The sequence below is a fragment of the Lichenostomus cassidix genome, chromosome 4, assembly GCF_008360975.1.
Source record: "Lichenostomus cassidix isolate B80296 chromosome 4, HeHo_3.0, whole genome shotgun sequence".
In the NCBI taxonomy this organism is placed as follows: Eukaryota; Metazoa; Chordata; class Aves; order Passeriformes; family Meliphagidae; genus Lichenostomus; species Lichenostomus cassidix.
In genome coordinates this window covers 42,684,426-42,709,204 of record NC_139484.1, presented here as the reverse complement: position 1 = coordinate 42,709,204, position 24,779 = coordinate 42,684,426, and the positions used below count along the sequence as shown (strand labels likewise).

General features: G+C 36.6%; 1 long non-coding RNA gene across 1 annotated transcript in view; it reads right to left on the bottom strand.

Annotated features, from left to right (window-relative positions):
• Positions 1-24,779, bottom strand: part of LOC146438337 (uncharacterized) — a 333,685-nt gene that overhangs the window by 167,618 nt on the left and 141,288 nt on the right. The window lies entirely within an intron of this gene.

The window sequence follows — 24,779 nt, the reverse complement described above, 5'->3', positions numbered from 1 at the left end:
CATGTGGCCCAAGAAAGGAAAATTATCTAATGTATCCTGTTGTCTGCTTGGGATGTAGCTCTTTCATCTGTTCAGACATCCAAAAAAATTTTTTCCTAGTACTTTTTTCCTGCTTCTTTTTGTGATCTGCTTAAATCAAGAAATCTCTTCTGAGATGTAATTCAAGCTTGCAAAATGTTTTAAGTCCCAGTTCAGAAGGACCCAGGCATAAAGCATCTTCTTTTTTGGCAGAAAGAACCTGCCAGCTTGACAGCTAAGGCATCCTTTTTCTTACTGAGCTAGAGGGCTGATAGGAGCCAAAGAGAAACCACCTTTCATAAAGGCTGCATCCTGAGTTTGCAAAAGTCTGTGACTTCCTCTGTGTTGTGAAGTACTCATAAGGAATACTGCCTCCCACAGAAGTAATAGCCTACATCTAGAGATCAGTGCCCCTTTCTTTCTGCTTCCCTTGGATTCAGACCTTTGTGAGTACAGGGATGCAGGTTTGGGCTCAGCCTAGACTGAGATCCAAGATGGGTTTGAGACATTGTAGATCATCAGGACTTTGCAAGTGGGAGAGGTTCTGCCTGGAGCCAGTCTGCTCCACCTGCAGGAGGATTGGTACCCTCCTGGAAGCACATCAGAAAGAACCCCTGTCTCCAGGATGAACCTAGGGACAGGAAAAGGAAGAGCACATCATCAGAAATGCCATTCTCCCATATACATCACCAGTCTTTCTCACTTAATTTTCCAGTAAATCCCATATTTCCAGCCCTACCTTTATTTACATTTTATTTTGCAAAACTTATCTTGGCTATGAGTAGAGCATGCAGGCACTAATGAGAATACTTTTTGTGATAAAGGCTGGAGCAAATCTGGAGCCATGTGTGGCACTGTGTGATCACAGCAGTATTTATAGTGACAGCAAATATGAAATTCTCATTTAAACTAAAATACCTAAACACCTTTTGTATGGCTGTTTCCACCTAGGGCAACAGCCTATATGAGTAAATACAAGTCCTAACCTTATAAAAAAGATCATTACCTGTTTGAAGAAGAACATAATGAAGATGATCAGTAAGTTTCACAGGAGATGACAGCTCCTGCTAATTGGCAATTTTCCTAGAAAAGGAAAATATCATAGTGCATAAGAATTGTGTAAGTTGTACTATACTGATGGTTCAGGGTTTTTATGCTCCTTTTAATCTTCTATTCTACAAATATCCCTTGGACTAAGAAAAAAAATTCAGAAAGCTTCCTCAAAGACAAAAATTCTATTACTAAGAGTATGGCTTTTCTGACAAGTGCCAACTGACAGTGCCAATGATTCTAGCTGCATACATAAAATATAAAAGCATCTTGCAAAAAATGTGATGTTCAAATTCTGTTATGAATTTTAATCATAGAAAAATATGGTAGATGATTGTGAAAAATAGTTACTTCTATTTGCCTGTGTACATCAACCTTGTGAATTTTGAGAGACATTGTTTATGTCAATATCTAAGTGTCAATGCAACCAGCTATGATTTTCAGTTAATTCTGATTTATTTTGGTGATGAATATTGAAAAAGAATAATCCAATGCCTTGGCTGTGACAAAACAAACAAATTGACTACATATGTACCCAGCACTAAGGCAGGAAATTTTGCTGTGGATTCAGTCTTATTTTCAGTTCAGGGAAGAAGTTTTTTGCATACAGGCTAGACTGCATATTTAATGATATAAGGTAGCCCCTTGGATCAATTTATTATTTTTTGTTTACATTTCTGCTAGGTAGAGTTGTTTCCGAGTTTGATGTTGCTTACCACAGTTACAGAGCCAATGCAGGATTCATGCTACATACATTTGCAGCAACCACAATCTAACATATTGAGAGGGATTTTTCTCTGCAAACTAAAATCATATGACTGCTTCTTAAGCTTCTACTTCATACTGAGTATTAGATCCAAACTCACTCTCTCTCTGCCACCAGCATTTATGATATCTGATGTTTTGGATGGAATATATAGTAACTTTATTAAGTTTCTTTGGTTTGTGTTGACTTGAGTTTAGAAAGGGTGTATGGGCTGTGAAAGAATATATTGCTTTTTAATACATCTAGGGGAAATGATGGGGGGAGATAGTTGGGTAGAATGCCATAGGAGGACATAATCTTGCAAAAGAAATTACCTCCAGTGACATGACACCAACAAGAATATTGACCTGCAATTTTCACTCCACTCTGAATCATTTAAGGAAAGGAAAACTCTGCAGCTTTAATTTTCTTGCTGTGACACAAACTTCACAAAATTTTAAAACAGCAGTGAGGTTTTTTTTTTAATCTTTTATCCATTTGGGGCAATAAATTTAATTCAAGTGATGCAGCTGACACAGGTTGTGACTTAGAAGGCAGAAACCACAGGTTTTGTATTTAGTAAAATTAAAACAACCTCTGATTATTAAATCCTGACAAGAATCTTTGGAGTCTTCAGAAAAAAGACTTTCTGTAATGAAAGGAGATAAGAAACTGCATGGGAATGACTCAGGTACTACTGCTTGCAGAACTGAAGCTGGCAACAAATACTGACCATGAGTGAAGTCTACATAAAATCATGCACAGGAAAAAATTACTGTATTTCAACTATGGGCAAACAGCATCCACTTTAGAGGGTCTTGTTATCTATGATAGACTACACCTTGGTGAAAGGAAAATGAATGTAAAATGAAATTGTGGTAGGGGGTTGATTTGTTTATTTGACCTGAATTGTTTTCAGTCCAAGGAAGTACAGGAAGTCCTGGTGTGAACTACCTCTCTTTGGGAGTGGTATAATTTATATTTTCATTTATTCAAATACTCTAGTGAATGGCTATGTGACAGTCTCATATATTATTGTTTCAATATTGATCAATATTTCAGAGGCTTAGGTGTCCTGCAAGATAAAAAAATCATTCCAGCTTTGAATAGAATTGCCAAAATGAAGCATTATCTTGACACATAAGTCCCAAATCCCTGGACTTGAATCTGGATTTCAGAGAGGCATAAAGACCACACCAGCCATGTTCCAGAAATCCTACCTTTTCAGTTTAATTAACTTTCATACTTTATTCAGCTTCAAAGACATTTAATCCAGTATGGCTTGAATATTGTAGCCAGATTTTCCAAGATCCAGTAAACATCTGGTTCTACTTTTACTGTGATCTAGGGTCTACTTGCACTTGCTCAAATGGCAGCAGGATCATATCCCATAACAAATAATTCCCTGGCAGGCAGGGACAAAGACTAAACTTAAATTTTAGTCCATAATGATTTTACTCACTGGACTTGCCTGGTGGGGATGGAGTTAACTTTCTTTGTAGAAATCACTGTGCTCCTGAGGTTTTGATTTGGGACCAAAGTGCTGGTGTTCACACACTGGTGCTTGAACTGGGGCTGAACAGGACTTGCACAGTGTCAAGGCTTTCTCTCTTTTTCACTCTGCCCCCCAACAAGGAGGCTGGGAGTGAACACCATCAGAACAGCTGTCCTGAGCTGACCCAAGGGTGGTTCCATGCCATAGAACATCATATACATAACAAAAAGTGGTGGGGCAGACTTTCCAAGGTGGATGCTGTCCAGAGACAGACTGGGCATTGCTCTGCTTCTGAGAGAAGTTGAGGGATTGCCTTTGTATCACCAGGGTTCTTTCTCTCATTTACTGAACTGTTTTTATGTCAATGCACTTATCAAACGAGTTTTTGTCACTTTTGCCCTGCCAGTTCTTCCCCCCACCTGCCCCATGCTTCCTAACACAGAGTGTTAATCACACACCTTTGCTCCTTTGTCAGTGACTGCATCACTGTTTTTCTCTGTATGGCACACTACAGTGCTGCACAATGCCAACTGTGCTGAGAAAATTATTACTCATAACTTGCAAATTCACAGTGGCTTCTGTTATTATACCAGAAACAGCAATTGTAATGTCTGGGCAAAGGTTATAAGATTTTATTTTTGGAATTTAATTTTCAAAGTGGTGTAAATACCTCCCCTAAATTCTGCCTCTGATGGGTTTTTGGTAGCTAAACTTTGCCCAAGTACAAATGCAGTCACATTGCTCAAATGCAAGTGTTTAGTAAACCTCATTCCATAATCTTTAGCATAATATTCTTGCTCATTTTTGCTTATACTCTACATTATTGTGTTCAAAAATTGTTGGGTGTTGTGGGAATATCCAAATCTATACAGGGCTTCAAACTCAACCAGCCTTTAGCACCTTATTTTCACATATTTTGCATTGTTTCATGCAAACAAAACAGTTACCTTCAATAATGTATGCTATATGTGTTATATCAAATACACTTATATTTCTGAATTCTTACAATATATTCATACACCTACATATCAATTTCAAAATTACTGTTGAAGCAATGCAACATTTTAAAAAGTGTGATAAAAAAACATAGCAGCTCAAGGCATTTCTGTCCAAGTTGTTTTCCATTAAAGGTATTGTTTGATATCATTCATCTTCACCACGTTGTGTTTCCTTTGGGCTTCTATTACTATAACTGCTATGTCAGTCCCATTGTAGCAATGACAGTGATTTATCAAGCACATTAAATCTGCAGTATCTCTAGCTAGAAAAGCTAGTTTTTCAAATATTAAATCTCAGATGTGTCACATTTAACCTGCACTGAGCTCCTGAAACAACTCTCTGCTCCTTTTAAATGAAATCAAATTTGATTTTATTAGCAAACTTTTTACCTCAGTGTAACATAAAACATCAGCTGCTGAAGTTAGATGTCTCACAGAAGCTTAAGAATTACTTATACAAGGAAAGCCAACTCTTAAGCTTATCTTTCCCCTTACTCTCTGATATGTCACTGTCTCCTTCAATTTTCTCTCAGCGTAAAATTGCCTGGCTGTCTCCTAAGATGATTTCTGCCATTTGCCTCGCTGGGCACAGTGTCCCAGGCTGTGCAGGTTAGCCTGTGTTACTTTGTCATTCCAATTCCTGATTTAGAACTATCTATTGGATCATCCTGAAGTCTTCCCTTTTTCTGTGATCACTAATGTTGACACATCTAAGAGAGCAGAGGGAGGAAAGTAAAAGACTACAAGAAGATGCTAAAGGAAAGATGAAAAGAGCAGAGCACATTTGGCTTTGTTAGATACAAATGAATAGATGTAAGATGACAGATACACGTGTAAGGAGTTAGAAGAACTTTTCAAGTTGGTCAGAGGAAATAATCAACATTCATGGAATAACTGTATATGATGGATGGTTTTATAAAGGTATATATAATAATGTCAAGGGTTTTCTGAGCACACTAGGAAAGAAAATTTTCTGTTTTGAAGAGCTTGAAAAATAAGGTAGACATTTTCAGGAGCAGGGGCAACAGTGAATAACCAGCAGCTATAGGTATTCTTCTACTATATGTTGGGGGAGTGTCTGTCCTAAAAACATTTCCTCTCTCCTAACCCTTTTTGTCTGCAGTAGATTAAGAGCAATGAAGAGAAACACAACTAAATTAATATTGACTGAACTAGATATACATAGAAGTGCATCTTCAGAGGAATAATTCACATTTTCTTTCGCATACTGACAGATAGGTGTAAGAGCTCCTCACTAGCTTCTTTTCCTAGAGTTGATAAAATTTCTTTTGAGAGATTCCTCCTTTGAAGGAAAGATATTAAGGTTATAACAACCTATCTACCTTTTAAAATTATTATAACATTTTCCAGGAGTGGAATCTCTAAACTATAGAGAATAGTATAAAAGCTGTGTGCTGACTTGATACACATGGATGAGTTTCAGCATCAAATAATAAAAGATGTATTTACTATATCTCTGATGTAGCTTTAAAACCTAAAGTCACTTTATCCTACTCATAAGTAATCTCACTCAGTGCCAAATCTCCATTGTATTTCAGTCAATTGAAAAACTCCTTTTACCTGCAATATAATAATACAGACCCAATAGATATATCCTTTAGATAAGTTATCATCCATTCCGGTTGGGCATGGCTATCACTTTCAATGTAAGATTGTATGCCAGTGGGCTGAACAACCAGCTGAGGAAGATGAATAATGTTCTCACCACTGCCAGGGTTTTGGTCCCTGTCCTCAGGGCTTACTGTTATTGATTTATAAAACAAAATATTTCAAACAAAAATTCCAGCCAGAAAGAGCCAGAAAATTTTTAGCTTCATCCCAGCTGCTTCTGCCCTTCAGGCAGGTTGATAAGGTGGAAATTCTGGCTATTACCACCTTGCTTTAATAATTCTGCAACAGTTTTCATGTTTCCCACTCTGCATCTGGGGGATCAGGAAATTCTTTAACTTCTGTGGAACACTTTTTGCAAGAGTGCAATTGTTACTAATTTCATATGAAACACAGAAACCAAACATATGATCACAAATGGAAGATGTAGTCATGCTTTTACGCTTGCTTTATTTGATGCTCATTTAAAAACACTGATTTGCTGTTTATAGTTATCTTGTACAAACAGGGAGAATATTCAGCTGCTGGGCTGTTTCATTGTACCAGCTCAGCATCTTGGGAACTGTCTTACATTTTTATTTTTAAATCCACTCTCTGCAGTTCTTAGATAACTATTGCAAGGCGGTAATGAAAAGCAAAATATTATTATTAACTCTTTCACTAATATATTTTCCCTGAACTCTTGTGTAAGTAGGGCCCAGATTTGAAATGAAGGTGAAAGACCAGGCTAAAGAACCACTGTTTTACAAGCTCCAGTGGAAACATACAGCATGATGCAACATCCCTGATTCAATAGAATTTCACAATAATCCTACACTTCTTACTATTATTGTACAACTGGATAGCATTACATATATACATGTTTTAGAGCATGCAGTTTCAGAGGTGTCCTGAAGACCAGGAGGTTTCCACCTTCATTAAACTGCCTCACCTTTGGGAATAATCCCTGGCATGTCAGGAGATTTAAAGAATATGGTAGTTTGCATGAAGATCTAATTCCATGTTCTTTTGATTTATTGAGCAAAGTTTGTTTAATTAGATGAAAGCTGTACTCACAGGTTCAGGACATCAGGACATCTAAGAATCAGAACAGCCCTTTCACCCCTTCACTTTCTTGTTCAGTTCCAATTACATTGGGATAAATCAATGTCTTAACGTATAATTTATAACTGTTTTTCTAATTGCCCCATTATACAAACCTATGAATGCATAAACTATCCAGATTAATTGACTGTTTTTACACAAGCACAAAAAGAAATAAAAAATGTAATAGAGAGAAAATCAAACCAGCAAAATCCTGGTTATTATAGTTAATGAATTCAAGCTTCCTATGAAGAATGTCTTTTCTACCACTATAATTCTCTCACTTTTGCAGTCTCTTCCAGAAACTTCATTTTAATTTGGGAAAGGAGCAGATCTGACTGACAGGAGCAGAACTAAGTCGGGCTGAACCTTTCCTCTGATGAACAAACCCCAAACCCCCTTGAACTCTGGCTCTACACATGACTTGATTGGGTCAGACTGTCCCACTATCTCCTCAAGTACAGCAATCACACTGTTGCCAGCCAGGAAAAGGTTATGCAGCAAACGCAATGTAAATTTCATAGCACACAGTAACTGCTAAAACTTTTCTACTTAAGTGGAAGCAGCAGGGAGTTTGGCAGTGAGAATGCAACAGCCACATACACTTTGTGCTCCCTGAAGGAGAGGTTCCTCGGGGTTATGTGAGGACTGACATGAGTAGCTTTGAATATGAATACATTTCTTCATCTCCTGGGTATCAGTGAGAGATGTCTTGATAAGAATGAGCATTACTGTTTCATATTTTAAACTTGTTATATGCATAAGTTTCAATCTTATGTTGTGGTTGTAGCAAATGAAGAAAAGTTGTTAATAAGGTCAGATACAAAACGCATGAATGAGTCTTCACCTATAAAGCTAGGTATTTTCACAAAAGTATGTAACAGCCTTTTAATCTCCAGATACCAATGCCAGGTGCATGGCTGGACCATCTCCTTTGGACTAAGTATGGAGTGAATTGATTTGCAATGAAGCCAGCAAAAAGTTGGCAAAGTAGACATTAATTATATGGAAAGGACTCAAACATCTGGTTGAATTGAGATAGGCACTATTTAGTGTCAAGAGACAGTCTGAGAATTTCTGTGAATTTTTGGCATTCCTTGTCAGACAAGTGTTCACCAGCATTGTATACACTTCACAGAGAACTGTCTCAACTGTCCCCCTTTTTTTTTTGATTGTCCTTTCCTTCTTCATGCTGAATACATTTAGTGGTTTTTCTACTAAGAACGTAAATAAAAAAAAATTCAAAAGAATGGGTCCCAAATTTGTCTTTTAGAAACTCCACTAAAATCTCTTAGACAATAAACTGTCATTGTGTTTTGTGAGTTCTTCATCTGTCTTACAATTTCTCTGTTCTCTCTTCACCATGATCAATTATTTCTGTTAAGTCAAACGAGTTTACTTATGAAAAAAGCAAAGGAAGTTAGTAAATTAGCATGGCATGATATTCATTTGTTAGAGCTATCCTGCATTGTATTCAGTTTTTAATTTGTATCCAGGTTGCAGTATATTCTTCTTCAAGCCCTTTTAAAGTTGTTCATTGTCCTTATGAAGGGATACATGATGGGATCCCCTGGATATTTTTCCCTCTGTTAATACAGCTTCCCTCTGTCTTTGCTTTTCTCTATGACTGTGACTGTCCTCAAATGGCCTAGTTTAATAATAAATCAGATTATTAAAAAATAAATAAATAAATAAAGAAAATATGTTAAGACCTCCCCATTATCTTGTGCTAACTTTTCTGATCCAGCCTTCTCAACTAGCACACACTTTGCAGCAGTAAACTCCATGTTCACGTGTATGTCTGAGGGGCCAGCAGTGTCTCTAACTAATAGTGAAGCTAAATATTAACTCAGTTTAGGAACCATGCACTAGCTCTTCTCTCACATATCATCATTATTTAGTTGCCTTCATAAGATAAGACCAAGCTTGCTTTGTTTTCATACTTCTCTGTGCTTCTTCACTTCTTGTCTGACATACTTTGCTGATCATCCCTCTTTATCCCCACGCGTTTCAGATGCTATATATATATTTATATATCTCAAGGTGTTCATGCTCTAAGTGCAGGGGTTTTTTCTCCAAGGATTTCTCTGTCTTTTTCTGAGATTTAGATCCTGAGTGTTTATAGTACCTTCAACTGAAATGAATTCTTGGCTACTGTCATGCTTCTGTGCCTCAGCAGTTTGCTTCATCTTCCCCAACTTTTTTCTGGGTTCATTTTTTTTTTCTTTTTCTTTGTTGTATTTTTCCCCCCAAGTCTGCCATTTCAAATTTATTTCTTAATAATTTATTTATTTCATAATATTTGTATTATTTCTACATATTTACCATTTAATTTACATTTTTCAAACTCTGGTTATTTTTAACACCATGTGTAGTTCAAGTTCTTACTGAAATGAAGTTTAAAATATTTCTTCTTCTGCATGTTAATTTTTTTAGTTAATCTCTCAACTACCATGTCCAGGATTAAATGATTCTGTGAATATTTACTTCATTTATTTCTCAGTCTGTGTCTAGTAACTGGATATTCTCATAGTTCTATCACTACTGGAATTATTTTTTCCCTCTAGAAACACCATGAAGTTCTCTGTCCTTATCTATTTGACCCAAAACCTCCCAGTGTCATGCTTGTAATTCATCTTTTATCATGTGTTCCCACATGATTTTGACTCCAAAAGATTGCACTTTATGCCTCATATCTTTCTTATTTCCTGAAGTCTTTCATACCCTTAAAATAGAATCACCTTATGTCTTTATTTCTGTCACTTCTGAGCAAAGCAAATCTTTTCATACCTTTGTTCCTGCCGTGGCTGCTGTTCTAACACACTTCTGCTACCTGCAGAATGTTATTTCTCAGATCCTGCACTGAGTTCTTGTTTTTCAGTTTTGCCACTGAGACTGCTGGCAATAATAAACAGCATTTCAATTGCTTTCTACTGACCAGAAACTAATTTCCTTAGCTGGATTAATCTTTCACTATCAGTTTCAGCTAACTGGCTGCAGCTCTCATCTGTATGAGTACCTTCTTCTTATTATCCATTCTCCTGACCACTGATAATCTCTTATCCTCTGCTATGCCTTATCTATCAGATTTCTTTTTCCCTGTATATTAAAACCACCAAAAAAAGTGTAGAAAGGTTAATAATACAGAATATTAACCTTCAGAAGGGGAAGCAAATGTTTTTCTTTAGTATAAAAAGTCATCACAAACTTTACTTTTTAACACCATGAATTTGATCAAATTTGAGGGAAAGGAAGAAATGCTATGTAGTCATAACTTAATTTCTTTTATCCCAAAATACCCATTAGTGCAAAATTATAAACTTTAGAAACTGTTGTTGATCCTCATCACCCCATTTCACTCTGCTTTCAGTCATCATGAATTGGATCTGAGCACAATGACAACTAAAGAAGGCTGTTTTCTTTCCCTCAAGCATTATGATGGAAACTATTTCATTTAAACTCCTTTCTGAAATGAATGCATACTGGGCATATGTAGAACCTATGAAAGCCAGCTACTACTGTGATGCCTAAGAAGATATTTACAGGACTGGAAATGACTGACATACCATCACTTACAACCCTTAACTGTTTTGATTTAATTTACAATGGTTTGGTTTTTAGTATTTTTAATTCCCTCTTTTCTTGTTCGCAATAAAATTAAAATGACATTGAGTTACTATTGATTAATTATGCTAAATGGGTCAAGATCTGCATTAATCAAAGTCATTCAGATACTACAAAACACTTCCTTACATATGCCTATTGATTTTCATTTCCTAAATCTTCTTTTAAAGATTTTTTCACCTTTTAAAAAAAATTTGGTTGTTTCAAAAGAAAAAAATCTTTTTAAAACAAAAAATACTCACGGTATGAGAGACATATTGTAAGTATTTATCTGGGAGAAACTACAGGTACTGAAGTTATTCAGGATCTTCCAAATTAAGATTTTGCACAGGGTTTTGCAGAGAATAATATTTTACTGCTCCTCTGAGCCTTCTGTCTTCAAAAACACTGCAACAACCACACAGAAACTTCTGTCTTCTTGTGAAGCAGATTCAACCCACCCACTGCAAGGCTCTGATGGTTACAGAGTCCTGTTTGACCTCTTTCTGTGTTCCCTCTTTCAGGGGAGAAAGCCTCTGGCAGTGTCTGTCAGCACTGCCAGCAGCTCTCCACAGCTGCTCTGCTCAGTGCACCTCCACACAGAGAGCTGCCAGAAGCTTTCTCTCTTCACAGCTCAGTGGAACACTGACAACTCTGTCAGCAGTATGGGGCTTTCCACTTCTCCTTGCAACCTCTCCACCCCAGATATCATAGAATCACAAAATCACAGATTATACTGAGTTGGAAAGGACCCACAAGGATCATGTGGTCCAGCTCCTGGCCCTGCACAGGACACCCCAAGAGTCACACCATGTGCCCAAGAGCATTGTCCAAGCACTTCTTGAGCTCTGTGAGGCTTAGTGGTGTGACCCCTTCCCTGGGGAGGCTGTTCCAGTGCCCAACCACCCTCTGGGCAAAGAATCTTTTTCTAATATCCAACCCAAACCTCCACTGACACAACTTCAGGCCATTCCCTCACACTGGTAGGTTCTGGCTCAGCATTAGACCAGATAGCTGCAATGCTTTCACATGGCTTGCTGCTAAACACGACACTCAGTGACTTCAGGTTGTAACTGACTTTATGTATTTGAGGGAGGAAGTGGAAGAAAAATGTATTTGTGCAGAAACAGGAAAATCTGGCTTTGATGGTTTCAAAAAAAAACCAAAAAAACAGAGGACAAAGTAAATAACAGGTATCTCTTAATCTATCTTGCTGAGATGATAACTGTAAGTTGTCTATGGTTCCTTGTTTCTACAGTATTAACACATAGGAAATTACATTATATAATAATAATAATTGTTTTTATAGAAAGATGAAGTTCATTTAATGCTACAGTACATTAATTTAATACAGTAACACACTACTGCATTAATACATTTAATTCAATTTTATAAAATACCTTTATTGCAGAGATCTATAAAGGTATATATCTTTGCTAAGCTTTGTAGGAATCTCTTCATTAGTTTCAATTTACATGGATATATGTCTCTTGTGGTGCACTTTAATTTGTGAATTCAAAGCCACAAATAGCACCTGTGTTCCCTTCAAAACATAAATTACATATACAAAATTAGATCCAAAGGATTTATAGCAGTACATAGTCAAACTCCTAAATACCAGCCTTTGGTGCTGGAGATGCTTGAAAATTCCAGGCACGTCAGGTGCCAATACTAATTCTCACTAAGTCTCCCAAAATCAGCTTTAGGATAAGCCCTAAAGCACTGGCAGATAGTGCTGAACAGCTGGATGTGTTGCTCACACCCAGCCTCTGCCAGATGCCCTCAGTAAAGGTATTTCTCTTTCCTCAGAGGTCATGCCTTGGTGATCTTGCTCAGGTCCACATGAAGGGAGTGCCCTTAGTTCACAGGTCCATGGCCAAGAGCACCATCCAGGCTGGGGAAGGGGAAGGAAGCCCAAAAGGAGGTCTAATGTTCAAGGGAGCAGATTGTCCAAACAAAAAATATAAATACTGAGAGCATGGCCTCAGCCTACCCCCAATTTTCTAGTCAGCCTCTGTTTACTGCTATTTGTTGAATCACCACCAGAAGAATAAAGACTTATCTGGTAACAACATTCCACCTACTCTTTTGGACTATTGGCTTAGACCAAAAAATACTTGTTTGTTTTAGAAATATTTGAGCATGTGCCTGTGTGGGTTTGGAGAGGAAAGGATGAAGAGAGAAAGGAAAATGGCACATCCTGTCTCGGTTTTTTTGTCCTAACTGTGAGTCAAAAACTGGGTGCAACCTTTAGGAGCACACAATGCTTCTGATACCTCACTGATGGACCACTGTGTGTGGAAGTCCTCCTCAACAGTTAATCCTGGAATTTAGTACAGTCTCATTTCTCTCCTGGCTCTATAGGATGAATTCAGTTATTTGTCTGAAACAGGATTTTTAAAGAGCTGCTCTCTTTGGTGTGTGAGAGAGAGGCAGAGAGACACATATGCATTCTTGAGATCTTCAGTGCCTGAGGGCATTTCTTATTTCTTGTAGCAGTGAACTTATCTGTGCTCCTTCAGAGGGCAAAAAACAAGATGAAATAACTTCTGCTTTATCACCAGCCTCAGAATGTTTCTGTGTTACCCTTTCCTGTCACCCAGCAAGGGCTGCATTCTCCTTAGCAGTCCCAGGTGATTAAATACTGATTTCTCTTAGACTTGAGAAAGCTGCTTTTGGGTTAGGAGTATTAAAAGCTAATCACAAGGAATAGTCCGACATGAGAAATCTTCAGCAATTTTCTGTCCTCATTATCAGTGGGATAATCAACTGAATTATAGAATCAGCTTTTTTCCAGACAATGAGCTCTCTGAAGTAAACAAAACAAGGCAAAGGCTGTTCACTTTCCTCAGTGATTCCTCTGGGCCACCTGCATTGCCTTTATAGTCCTAATTTTCCAAGAAGTTAGCACTCTCTCAAGTAACTTAAATGGCCTGGCCACAATTTTCAGAATTGGTGGGATCTATTACCTTCCTGCATTTCCAGCTGTGCAGGGTGAGATTTCTAACCCCAATCAAGATAATCCAGGCAGAGTATGCATCTAGGTCACATAGAAAACATGCATTTGTGCTTGTATATCCATATATTTTTCTAAGCTGTTAACCACTGTAAAATTCAAGCTCTCCCTGTACCTTGGTGAAGCAGGTTATTATCATTCAACACTATTCTACAAATAAATTTTTAAAAAATTTTGCCATTCCAATTCCCTGGGGATTCACTTCCCTAAGCAATTTCAGAGAACACGTTCCACATCCGTGAGTGACTCAGGCACATTTAAAGCACTAATTCCCACGGAAAATGAGGGGTGTCTTGACATACGAATTCCTTTCGAGCTTTTGCAATATGTATCCTAAATAACTTGGTAGAGGTCACAAAGGGATATTATTTAGTGAAATTAGGAATGTTGCTTTTATATTCAGAGGTCACATCTGGTATTCTTACCACCTCCACAACCTGTCTGTCAGCAATTCTAACATCCCTCAGTAAACAGTATTTCTATCAATACTTCAGTAAAAACCACAACTCTTGTCCGATGTGGCTGTCTTTTAGCACAACTCAAATCTGTTTTGTAGAGAACATATCCTTTAATGAAAGCTTAGTTAAAACAGATTTTTTTTTAATGAATGCAACATTTGGAACAGTTGTGTAGTACATAGCAGAGAGAAATCACTTGTGTTCTTCTGTCTTAATTCTAGCAGATACATAATGATCTCATGTTATGGCTTGGAAGGCTCTCATGCAACTGACCACTCCCTCTATGCACTTCAATATATCTTATTTCTTTTATCCTGTGATATGCTGGTTATTTATGAAATTATTCACAATTCTAGCCAGTACTGCTACTCCTTAAATTTAAACAAAAATAACAGAAATAATAATAGTAAAATTTAGGTCTTTCTTATCACTTGAGAAAAAACTATTTCAACCTTTAGTTTTAGAAGCTTAAGGGAAATCAGAGCTGAAGAAATTTTGTTCAAGCCACAGTCAGATACTTTTACCATATTAAGTTTCCCTGACATGGCAAAGAATTTCTTTGTGGACTAATATATATATGTCTATATATACACATATATATATAAAATATTGTTCTGGACTGGGGTTTTTTTTGTCATTGGGACCAATTTTTATTTTAGTCTCATTCCTGTGCCATTCATAGTTTGGGTCTTTGTTTGCCCTAGGACTGTGTGCATAAAACTTATCTGATGTCCAAATTCCCCAAGAGACTAACATCTCACTGGAATGTGAAGGAAGCAACAAGAATAAGCTAAATCTCATCAAGAAGTGACAACAGAGAAAACACTAGTAGGAATTAAGTATCTTTTAGATATAAGAGCTCTTTGAAGAGTGAGAGGAGAGGTTATTCCTAGGAGGGCAGCCTTAAATGTCTGGATCTCCTCAAGGCTCTCAGTGTTGGCACTTCTGTACATATAGAAGAGCTGTGTGCTCATCCCCACACCAAGGCATTTAGGTTTCTAAGTCCTGCTGACTGGTAAATGGTAGCATTTCATGGGAGACCAGGTCAGTTTTAAACTAGGAAGCTCTCATTTTTCACTGCATAAAAGTCAAGTACTGGTTTTCCTTTGCTGGATATCAGCCAGCAGTGAAAAATAACTCTGAAGAAGTATTTTAAAATAGGATTAGATGATTAGTGCAGGGTTAAAGCAGTTCTTTTGACTCAGGGAATATAATAAGTCTGTTTGACCAGCAGCATCTCATCTGATTTATGAGAGCCCAGAAGTCACAACTGCAGAGGGCAACTAAAATATATGTGACTGATAATGACCAACCATTCACCTCCTGAGGTAGAAATGTCTCCTTTGTATTCATTAGATCAAAAGTAATTCTTTCCCATAGCATTGTCCTTTCACCACTGCAGTCTTTATATCCTAAAGGCAAAAGATGTCTGGTTTTTTTAAATAAAAGGTTTCACATTTATAAACATGCCAACTGATACAAGAAAACTGAGATCTGACTATGTCAAGATAAAGCTGCAATAATAATGAATTGCAGTAACTACAGTAAATCAGTTATAATAGCTCTGAGTTCTTTCACAAGAGCCCCCACCAGACAGAACAAGGTGACTTAGGTACACAGTTCCTGCCTGACATTCTTTTCTGTATCTTAAAGATACGTGAAGCTGTTCTACTAATTTTAATTTCCATGGGTTTTGTACAAATACCCAATATAAATAATTTTTCGAAATAATTGCGCTTTCAAAAATTGTTTGCTATCAGACTGTCAAGCCTATAAAAGACTGAATCCTTATGTTGTCCAGCACAATCTTGAATTGTAAAACCATACGTTTTGACACCACTGCAGTAGAATCAAAATACTGTACAGAAGGAAGAATAGGGGCTATGGAAATGCTCCCAGGTGTTTGAATTCTATTGCTAACTGTTTTGCCTAATTTTGCTGAAGGGTGAAAGAGAAAAGAATTATTTTACATGCAAACCATCTGCTAAAGTCCAGTCAAAACTAATAACCATCCAGAAATCATGACTGCATAACATGTAGGGCAAACTCTTAGTAAACAGAAGCCACAAAGCTCATGGATTACTGGTAAAAGGAACTGTCAACCTCAGGTCCTTCTTCACAGCAGCTACTCCATGAAACAAAGCAAAGCCCCAAACCCATCATCTGATGAGAGAAACACAGGAACTCTGTGTGATCAAATGCATGATCATGACCTTGACTGCTTCAGCTCGGAGTATTCTGAGCAAGAATAATAAGGATGAGGAATGGGTAAGATTTCAACATGCTCTCAGGTTTCCAGCAAACATAAAAGCTGGCTTTATACAGAAGTTGTCATTACCCAATAGCATTGTAATAGAAAGGGAATAAGAAAAAAACCCCAGCAAAACCAAACAAAAACCCCACCACTTAAGCATTTAAACTTTTCTAAATTATTTTGAAATTCCCTGAACATAATATAATTTAGGAGCTAGGAATATCTTTCTATTTGAAAAATGTTGTGATATTGCTATATAATAGTATGAGTAGATTTCTATTCTTAATTTATCCCCATTCCTTTTACCTGCTTGGAGGTTAGTAGCTTGCAAACAGCATTTAACCTTTCAAAGTTCATCTTTTCAATGTGTTAACAGTCACTTTAATTAAAATGGTAGTGCTTTAAATTTCCAGCCTAATTTTTATTTTAGTAGAACACCGTCTATACATTTTTGAAGTAATGTGCAATTTCTTTGATATAATTTGATTTATATTGGTTTAATCTATGAATTTTAATGAAAAATCTCAAACGTGAATTAGTATACAATACAAAAGCTGAAAATAACGAAAACAAGGTGTAATTCACATAAAATTCACACGGACAAGTTTTCTGACTGACCTTATGGAAAGTTTTGTATGGATAAGGTGGAAAAATAATAAAAGAGAATATAGACTTGCCCAACTTTAAAATATCAAGTTACAGTCTAGATTTTATATTTTAGAAGTCCTTAAAAAACTTTAGATCAATCTTTTTCATTATAAAAAGCAAGTTTATATTTCAATATGTTGTATCATATTTAGTATTGTATTACTGTATTTAGTGACTGGTATCTGGTGGCCTTAGTTCTATCAGAACACAACAGAACACTTGCATATTCTGCTTACATAATTTTGGGATAAATCACAAAAGTAAGAAAAAACTGATGCTCAAAACCAATGTCTGCATCATTCCCTTCATATTTCATTCCTTTCAGTCAGATGCAGAAGAACACTTTGTATTTAGCTGTTGCTCTGTCTCAGTTAAAAAGATTAAAATCCACAAATAATGACATAAAATCATTTGCCAGCACAAACAGGGGCTGCTTGGCTTGAGATACATGAGTTAACCTCTTGTACATAATGTGTCTCTCATATGTAGAACCCCAAACAATTATGATTCCACATTTATGCCTAAAATTTAACTTCTGGGGTGCATTACTTCTCACACAGTTTTTGTCTGCAAGGTCTGCTAACACAATGGCAAAGAAACTCTCCTGGTTTTCTGCAAGCCTTTCTCTGGAATTCATCACAATATCCAAATGCCTCAGAGCACATCATTCTTATGGTTGTAGGGTTTCCTTCACCCCTGTCTCTATAAGGTTCCACATTTTTTGCTTTCACCTCTTGATCCTTATTTCCTGCAGCATTCAACCATCCTTGCCTACAGTGCTTTCTGCAATATTGCTGAATGCACACTCAGAACATTCTGGGGTGCTACCCCTCAAAAGCACTGCGTTTATAGGTGATACTCCTGGGAAGGTGAAATCACTTGGACTCTGAAATTTTATGCTGCATTTGAATCACATTTCAGTCTCTTACTTACAATTATTATGCGCAGAGAGATTGCCAGGTACAGTTGAAGGACACATGGCCACTTGAGTTTCACATTGGAAGGTGACTGCGTGTAAGCTGCATTTTCTCTCATCCAGCAGGAGAACAGAGACATTCTTCTAAATTTAATATGTGTGCAATATACAGCTTACTGGCATAAGTGACTAAAGCTTGCACAAAAAAAAAAGATCCTTTTAGAAGAATATATAAACCATTTACAAAATTTGAGAGCATCCTTTGGCTGAAAAACAAATTCAAGATGCTTGATTCTACCATTTCAAATAAAAACATTTCAATTCCTTCTTTAAAGATGAATTCCATTCCACACTTTATTTTGGTTGAATTAAAACACAGGAACAAGAAACAGAATGAAAAGTTTCATATTTGATCAAATAACATATTTTCTCAAGCAGAAATTATTTCGATGTTTTTTCAGTGTGCTATTTAACTTAATAGCAGGTCATCTCAGAAAAATATCTGCCAACATTTGTATTTGTGCAACAACAATGAAAATAGTTTATGTATTTAGCCCAAATTTACTTCCCAGACCACTGATTTGGACTGCAGCAGGGGCTGCGAATTTACTTGATATATACTCAGTTTCATGTTAACTATCTAACCTGTTGGATACTTCTTGTAAAGCCCCAGACACTATTGTATAAACAACTGAGATTTTGTCATCACTGTTAAACTTCCATTATAATAGCAAATAAAACCTAACTGCTGTGTTAGAACACAAACTTCCAAATTTAATAAGGTTTTTAAGCAATCTACTATTGTATAATAACCCCTCTCCCATCTTAGACTCTGTCCACTCTTTGAAAAGATGGTTCAGGTGACCAATCCTGAGCTGTTGAACTGAGGAAGGATTTCATAACCTTTCCTCTCAGGGCAGCCTCGACTCATCCCGGATGTGCTTCCCCACAGCGATTCACACAACAATTCATCTGCAGTCACTATTTTGGGATGTGACAGACTGGTACAATATTAAGTAATAGTTAAGAGGAAAAGAGGCAGAAAAGGTCATCTGAAAGCTTTGTGTTCATACTGTGCAGGCTGACCCCACCTTTTCTGAGCCTATTATGAGCAGAACAGATCCTTACTGAGCCCTAGCTTTCTCTGGTCTGCAGTGTCAGGCTGGAGAGCAGAGGCCATTTTCTCAGTTGTGAACTCAGAGATAACAGTGCAGCCAGCCAGAAAAGGCAGCTCCAACCCATCAGCTACCCCCTGCCCGCACTGATTGCCGTGATTCTGCCATATTCAGTTCACATCAGGGAGTAACATTACTGTTGTCAGACATGAGGTAATTTCCCACAATTCTTCTATTTGGAAGTTAATTTTATGTTATGATGATACTAATATTATATACAGACAGACAGACAAAAAAAATTTAAAAGAAAGAATCTATATAGGTAATCCAGCAGTTTGGGTTTGCTGGTTTTATTGCCAAAATCAGTGATAAGAACATTTGACCAGACCATTTACTTACCTGTTAAAGCATGCAGTGTCTTTGGATGAGGGAGAATATTGGGAACTGAAAACAGTCTTTGAAAGAGCAGTCTCAAGGAAGATCACAAAACAGAAGGAATCCCACAGAATTTGGACTTTTTTGATAAACTTATCTAATGTAAACATAAATCAAAAAAGGCCATCATTAATAAGAGTAATTCTACTTAGAGAAACCAAATGTAGAATAGAGAAATCAAATGTAAAAAGAGAACTATACACTGTGCATATTACAAATATATACTTTAAATGCTCTTCCTTCTTCATTCGTAGTCCAAGATTGGTGCTTAAATGATGTTTCAAATAGTAAGGTCTCTTGCAGAATTGTGCAGCACGAGTTTTTTTAAAACATGGGAAAGTTGTTAGTGAGACAGATACATCAATAAAATGAGCTTGCTTTAATAGAACTTCTGTTGAATTAAAAAAAAAATGGATCAATAAGTGTTTCATTTATTTTTTGTGATATGCCATATGAGCAGGGCTTTGTTAATATATTGTCTTGGTTGGCAGAAATCACATTCAGTAATATTGAATAATTTCATTGATACACTGCTATTTTCAAAACACTGGGGAAAGGTCACACAAGTTTACCTTTGTTTTCCAAATCTCTTGCAAAAATAAATCTATATTGGAAGCAATTATTTTTTAAACAAAAAGTCCTTTTTAAAATAGAGTTAGGAAAAGAAAGGTCTAGGCTTTATTTTCACATCTGCTAAAAGCTTTAGCTCTTGCAAGAATATTTTAACCCTTCCAACACCTTATAATCTTCCTGAGAAAAGGAGTCATTGAAATGCTGAAAAGTTTGGTTTAAGTGTATGACTTTAAAGACATAAGATCCTCTGGAGTGATATTTCAGGTGGTGGAGATTGATCATTCCTGACAGATCTGGAGCAGGGGCATTACAGCAGTAAGCGTATTATCTTTCCTAATTGTTAGAAAGTCATTCTGCTGCCTAGGTAATGAATAGAAATATACTCTCAATATTTCTCAATATTTCTAATAATAAACATATTCTCTAACTAAAAAACTGAAATCTTGACTCAGCTAAATTTGGCTCCCAAATACACAATGAGTTCAGTATGGCCTTAGAGCAGAGTTACTGTGTACAAAAAAGCAATTTGGATTTCCAGGTTCAGCCTTCAAGTAGGATTAAAACTTCCCTGTACCAGACTACTTACCTATACTAAATGTCTCAATTTGTTTTAACACCCAGACTGACTGGTTTATTGATATTCTGTAGCTTTGCTGCCTCAGTTATCATCCAGGGTTGAAATGTGTCCCCAGCTCCTTGGAAAATCAAGACAGAAAGTATTAATTGCCAGGAATTGATCAGATCAAATTAATTAGCACTTCTGAAAATATGTTCGTCAATTTTTCTTGATATGATTAACTCCTGGTCTTTGTTGGAAAAGAAAAATTGAAGCTTGACACAAATATCAAAGTAGAGGAAGTAGGAGTGTAGTAAGATTGACAGATAAAAGTAACTTTTCATTTTGCCTGTATAAATGGAGAGTAGTGGAGAGTTTCTGGATTTGCCCCTAATGATTTTTGGCCATACTTAGAATTCACTAGATTTACCTAGTTATGTTTTAAGAACCTTTCTAATAAACAGAAAACCTTAAAAAAACCACAGAATCCTTTTTTAAAACAGCCTATACTAATGTCAAGAAAATTAATCTAAGGTGGTGGTTTTTTCACCATAATTTGATACAACTGGGAATATTGTATGAGCAACTCAGTGAATCAGTTACTTCAGAAAAAAAAACCATCATAAGCACAACTGGTTTTGATCTCTCAGAAGTGGGTTCTTTGAGAGTCAGGATTTTCTCAGCTCTTATGTAGGAACAGTCCATATCACTAACAACCTTGGCAATGAAAGCAGCAGAGGAGTGGGAATGGACACTTGAAAGGAGGAATCCTTTTCAAACCTTCCCACGCACGCAGGCAGGATGCAGTCTGACCCTAGCTGCTTTTTGAAAGGATTCCCATTTATCATGGGAAAGAGACAGCTCAAAATACTTGACAAAGGAGAAAAAAATAAGGACATCTAAGAAAAAGAAAAGATCAAGCTCTTTATCAAATCCTGCGTTGGAGGAGAATAATTAGCTTTGATGCAATCCTTCAGCAATATATTTAGAAAGTTATCAGCTTCTTTATAGCACCTCAATCATAATTTAAATTGCCACTAGGACAAAGTTAATGCATATAGAGCTGGAAGAACAAATAGGATTTATTTGACACAAAACTTACAGTGTTATTAAAAAAGATTTGCAGTGATTTTTAAATCCCCATCCAGTACTCTTAGTCTAGAAATCCTTCTCCAGTTCTTCAGGGGAAAATAGAAAAGATAAGTAGACCTACATGTGTGCAAAGAGGCAGAGATGATAACTTCAGGATCTGTCTGATTATGATTTCAGGAGACAAGACATTCTAATCTGCTAGCAGAGTGGTGGGCTGTTTGCAGGACATTTGAGGAGCAGAGGAAGTGACTATTTGAACAGTTTGCATATGTTATGTAAATATACAAATGTGAAACACAGCCTATCTATAAAAGACCAAAATGAACCAATATTTTCCTTTTCTGTACATTATGTTTTTTGAGGTGATCTATTGTTTTGTTTTGGCACACAGGCAGATGTTCTCCATACTTGGAGGGTGAGAATGAGTTTATATAATTAGAATTTCACATGATATAAGGTTGAAAAGAAATCAAAGACTGAAAATGTGTGGTTCCATTGGGAAGAGCTGCACCTAAATTCTGCTAAGGAAAGGTGATGGTGATAGAAACATGTCTGCAGTATTCCTGTGAAAATGTCAGGTCTCAACTGATACATACATGGATGAGAAACTGCACTCTATCTTTTTATTATGGTGTTCATCAGCATTACTCTTCAACTTTACCTTAAAGCATTCAATTCTTCCAATTCTAAGTTCCATCATTGTGTCAGCTGCTATGGAAATGTCTCAATTCAAAATAGATTTGCGCATGACTGTCAAGTTGCTGGAAAGCTGAAATATATGCATTTGCTCACTGACACATACTTTTTGAGGCAGAAGTGTCTCAGCTTACCTTTATCCTTAATCTGTTGTGCTAATCAATGTTTTTGGTTTTTTTTTTCTGGGACCAATTTTATGAGACTGAAAGCAATTATTCCATGTAATTTTCTTGGCATGAAGAAGATAGGTATTTTACTTAGTTCAGGCTGAAGTTGAGAAATAGTAGCCTAGAATACGCCTCATGCTCTTGGGCTGGGTCAGAACTCTAAAAATTCTTCCCTCTTAACAGAGTTCTGTGTTTGCATGAAAACAGAACAGTTTCCTGTACTGGCCCTGAGTTCAACAGGGGATGAACATTGGAAAGAAAAGTATCCAAGTAATCAACAAAGACATAGATTCAAAGAGTTTTGCTCCTGCCACTCATCCCACAGGTCACTGACAGACTGTGTTTTAGCTCAGAAGTTTGAAGGGCAGCCATGGGCACATGAGCCACCCTTACCATGCAACTGGAGAGAGATTTTGCCTGTCTGAACTCTCCCCCTCCTGCACGTTAGCTAGGAAAGGTCTGGTTGGTTGCACATGCTCTCTGGAGGTGTAATCAGTCATCCTCTAAAGGAAATCAGTTTTCAAATATCATCTCTTCTGGCTCTTCAAATACTAAAATTTCAGAAAGATTTATTTTGTTCCAAAGAAATCCACAATGTGCTGATGGGTATGCTGGAATGAGACCCTCTGCCTCTTGCAATGTAATGGATAATGCTAAAAACAGAAACATTCTGATATTGATGAGGCTCCTAGTTATGCAAGAGTTGCATTTTTAAAAGGAGCATGCAAGTCTGTGATTCTTTAATGATGCTGTTAGGGCTGTTTGAAAGTAAGAGAAAGCATTTTTTTCCTGGAAAATGATACCTCACTTGAAACCATGCTGTCACTGCAATAGTTTCCGTTTCTTTCCCTTTGCTTCCTAAGTCAGAAGACTCAACTTCTGTAAAATGTTACTCACATAACATACCTTGTCAAATAAAGTACTTTATTAACTGAAATATCTTACTGAATGTGTCTCAGGTGGTGACATGGGGCAATGGATGCTACTGAATCTTTATTACCTACTGGTATTTAAGTTTAATTTGTACAATAAATAAAAGCTTATTGTTCATGATGGAATAGAGTAATATTTTGTATGCTAGCTCTTTGATCTTCTAAAGCTACTGTAAATATTGAAAAATACTTATTTTCAATTCGAAAACATTGAAGAAATTACGTTAAAAAAAAATCACACTTCTTTTTTTTTTCCTCCCCATCATGTCTCTGAACAAATAATACATGCAAGAAAAAAGAGCTCTTGTTATTCTCTGTTCCTAGTCAGAAACCTGAAAATGTATATGACTTGTGTGTGGCAGATTTGGTTGCTGATTTTTTTAAATGAAAATTGAGTCTGGGTACAACAGAATGATCTGTATGCAGGGTATGCAGTTAACCACTGCTATCCGCCACCAATAACACAGATGGATCTGCCGATTTAAGTTGTGAAACATATGGCTTTAGTAAGGAAGAAATGACAGCTGAGCTAAGTGTCTTTGACAGAGTAACTCTAGAAAAAGAATATAAAATTAGTTGCTTTGAAAATTGCCTTGCTTTCTTCAAAGCCTACACTCCTCACTTCACCCTCTGTCACCTTAATATCCATGAGCTCTGTTTCATGTAAGAAGTTTTTCATGTCTTTGTACTTTTCAAAATTATATGAGATACATAGCCAGGAGCGACTGCCAGAATAAGCATTACTGAGCACAAAACATGCTATTTCTTTCAAGTCTGAGAAACCAATTGCTTTTATTACATTAAAAACTGACCATGGATTATATATCTTCTTCCATTACACTTAGCCTTTCTTTCAAAGTTATTGCTAGTGTATAATTTCATTAAATTCCAGCTTGTCTCCTTAATAAAAAACTTTCAAATGCTTCTGGTTAAAAAAAATTTAAAAGGCTATCTAGGACTAATTACATTTAGCTTTACCAGTCACTGAGGCTATAGCTCTGGGGTAATATTTCTGACACCTAAGTATAGAACTTTTAGAGTTTCTAGTTAGTTTTGTTAGTCATCTCAGTCTGAATATTAGGAAGAGGCGCCACATAACTAACTTTATTATTTTTGTGCAATAAAAAAATGGAAATTTAATACAAATTATTTTCCTTTGGGTTAATTGATATGGAGCAGAAGCTGTAGTTTCTCATGTTTCCACAGAGACTGACATATGCTCTGTTTCAATGCTAGACTCAGGCAGTCATGGTTATACAATAGCATTAATAAGGTTGCAAATTGTAAAAACAAGAAAGAG